The sequence below is a fragment of the Notolabrus celidotus genome, unplaced genomic scaffold (assembly GCF_009762535.1).
Source record: "Notolabrus celidotus isolate fNotCel1 unplaced genomic scaffold, fNotCel1.pri scaffold_343_arrow_ctg1, whole genome shotgun sequence".
In the NCBI taxonomy this organism is placed as follows: Eukaryota; Metazoa; Chordata; class Actinopteri; order Labriformes; family Labridae; genus Notolabrus; species Notolabrus celidotus.
In genome coordinates this window covers 12,757-16,392 of record NW_023260174.1, presented here as the reverse complement: position 1 = coordinate 16,392, position 3,636 = coordinate 12,757, and positions in this window count along the sequence as shown.

The following is a 3,636-nucleotide window of genomic DNA, read 5'->3' as shown; positions in this document are numbered from 1 at the left end:
GATGTCATGTTTTGGATCGAGCTGAAAGAGCTTGCTGCTTAGCAACACACACACACACACACACACACACACACACACACACACACACACACACACACACACACACACACACACACACACATTCCCTCTGGATAAGAAAGTCAGCTCTCTACCAAAAACGATTTCAGTGTACCGGTGTACTGGTTTTTAAGGAGACCTGATCCCCAGTCTGGACATGAACAGGTCCTGAGTCTGTGACAGAGAGTCAGGACAGGAACAGGCCCTGAGTCTGGACAGGAACAGATCCTGAGTCTGGACAGGAACAGGCCCTGAGTCTGGACAGGAACAGAACCTGAGTCTGGACAGGAACAGGTCCTGAGTCTGGACAGGAACAGGTCCTGAGTCTGGACAGGAACAGGCCCTGAGTCTGGACAGGAACAGGTCCTGAGTCTGGACAGGAACAGGTCCTGAGTCTGGACAGGAACAGGCCCTGAGTCTGGACAGGAACAGGTCCTGAGTCTGGACAGGAACAGGCCCTGAGTCTGGACAGGAACAGGTCCTGAGTCTGGACAGGAACAGGTCCTGAGTCTGGACAGGAACAGGTCCTGAGTCTGGAGTCTGGACAGTGTTACTCTAAAGATGAATCATCATTTAACTGAATCATTAGCAGGTTCTTCCTGAGGCTCGGTCTGACTCTAACGTCTGTGGAGCGAGTGTGAGGTAAAGAGGCGGGGCTTCAGCCTCCTCACTGACAGCTACAGGGTCCCTGCCTGTCAGTCCAGTCAGGGTTGAGCTCAGTCCCAGTCTGACACGATGACAGCCGAGTATGATCCCAGTGTGACTCAAACACTGACGCTGTGAACGTCTGAACATCACTGAACACGACTCCTAACATTATTAATAACTTTGATATTCATGAGTGATTCAGTTACAGCGTCAAGAGCAGAGACCAGGTCTGCTGCTGTCCTCACCTCCAACACCTTCATCCCATCAATCATCATCATCGTCATCATCATCGTCACCCTCATCATCATCAGCCTCATCATCATCATCGTCATCATCATCATCATCACCAACGACCGTCCTAAACCCTGACTGATCACTGCTCCTTACGAGCTTTAGGAAAGGTATCACCCAGCTCTCTTCCTGATCCTCCGGCTGTGTAAGATGCTTGATTCTGATTGGTCCAAACCCCTTGACGACGGTTATTAACTTTCACTAACATGATCAACACCAGAGACAAACTGATCACACGTCATGTCAAATCAATCCAAAGAGTTCAGACACATTTAGCTTCTGCTTGTTGACACCACAGACCGTAAGGTGAGGGGAAACCGTTAGCTTCCGTTAGCTTCAAAACAATGTGGCTAAAACATTAGCTTCTTACATTGATTGTTGCTTTGTTGGTTGGCGTGGTAACGGCTGACAGTGACCGGTTATTAAAGATGAACGTGTCCATGAATCGGCTCGTCTTCCTTACAGCGTCCGGACAGACGCTACAGTACATCTACATTTCTGTAGGACTTACTAAACGTCATTAACTCTTCTGCTTGTCAGAGCCCCCATGGTGAGAGCTTTACAGACTCTGATCCGGACTACAGTCCTGAGCAAAGACCCTCATGGGGTCAGAGGGGACAGGCCCGAGTTGGAGCAAGAGGGGCAGGAAGTAGTCAGGGGAAGCAGAGGCAGGGGACAGGGAGTGAACGCCGGGGACATGTACGCTCTGCAGGAGGCGGGCAGAACAGCAGGATGGGATCTGATTGGTTTGATCATTTGGCTCCTGATGGCAGGGATTGGTTGGTGTTTCCCCAGGTTTACTCCGGCTGTAGATAGCAGCTTGTTTTACCTCTTCTTTAAGAACACATTATGTATTGATTACCATCAGGACATAAAGATCATTTTAACCAGGAGAACATAAAGAGGATCTGAATCTGAACACCAACCCCAGCTTTAAGGAGCAAAAGAAGAAGAACACATCAGCGTCAGTCGCAGTGACTTTCTCTGTTCCTGAACCTCACACTACTACACACGTGTTCCAGAGACTGAGCATGACTACACAGCTTTAATCCACCAGGCTGTTTCCATGAGACAGATGTTATAAAGACACAGAGGAAAATACATTCAGAGAGGAGATCTCCAAAGTGTTTCATGTCTGTCTCCTAGACAACAAGGAGATCTGTTTGAAAGCTAAATGAGACGATAGCTTATGTCTCCTGTTTCTCATTCAAGTCTCAGCTTAGTCTCCCTTTCAGTTCCAAAGGAGATCTGGTCTGAGTCTGAAATGGTTCTCAGGTATTTCTCAGGTGTTGTGACTCCTTTTGAGCTCAGGTGGAGAAATCAGGGAGCTCTCTCAGTCTAACCTCATCCCTTTGTTTCTGTCAGACTCAGTTTTTGTGTCTGAAGTTGAGCTCAGATGGAGCAAAGAAAGAGCCTGAGCTCATCTTTACATCAACATTTATAGAGCCCTGCAAAATTAAGATTTATATGGAATTATCCACAAACTTACAATCCTCATTAAAACATGTGAACCACTTCAGGATCAGGACTTTAGATGTGAACTGATCTCTTCTTTGACTTCACAGTCTGGTCCTTCCTTTACAAGTCTGTGTGGAACAAAACCACTTCACTAAGATTTAGTGGATTTGAGAGAAACTGCAACAGATAGAGATTTCATCCCAGGTCTGACCGACCCTTTATTTCAATTATGGGCCAACAAAGGGCCGACCGGATTTTCTTTTGGGCTCTGGTGGTCTAGTGGTCTAAGCGCCCCACATACAGAGGCTACAGTCCTCGTCGCAGGGGTTGCCGGTTCGATTCCCAGCCGGTCGACCATTTCCTGCAAACTACTCCCCACATTTCCTGTCTCTCTTCAGCTGTCAAATAAATCAGTGAAGTCTCAAATCAGACTCATGTCATGGTCTCTACTATTTCACCTCATCATTCATCCCTTCATGTTTACAGGCTGCAGCTCTGTGACTGAGTGAATCACCTCATCATTCATCCCTTCATGTTTACAGGCTGCAGCTCTGTGACTGAGTGAATCACCTCATCATTCATCCCTCCATGTTTACAGGCTGCAGCTCTGTGACTGAGTGAATCACCTCATCATTCATCCCTCCATGTTTACAGGCTGCAGCTCTGTGACTGAGTGAATCACCTCATCATTCATCCCTTCATGTTTACAGGCTGCAGCTCTGTGACTGAGTGAATCACCTCATCATTCATCCCTTCATGTTTACAGGCTGCAGCTCTGTGACTGAGTGAATCACCTCATCATTCATCCCTTCATGTTTACAGGCTGCAGCTCTGTGACTGAATGAATCACCTCATCATTCATCCCTTCATGTTTACAGGCTGCTCTGTGACTGAATGAATCACCTCATCATTCATCCCTTCATGTTTACAGGCTGCAGCTCTGTGACTGAGTGAATCACCTCATCATTCATCCCTCCATGTTTACAGGCTGCAGCTCTGTGACTGAGTGAATCACCTCATCATTCATCCCTCCATGTTTACAGGCTGCAGCTCTGTGACTGAGTGAATCACCTCATCATTCATCCCTCCATGTTTACAGGCTGCTCTGTGACTGAGTGAATCACCTCATCATTCATCCCTTCATGTTTACAGGCTGCAGCTCTGTGACTGAGTGAATCACCT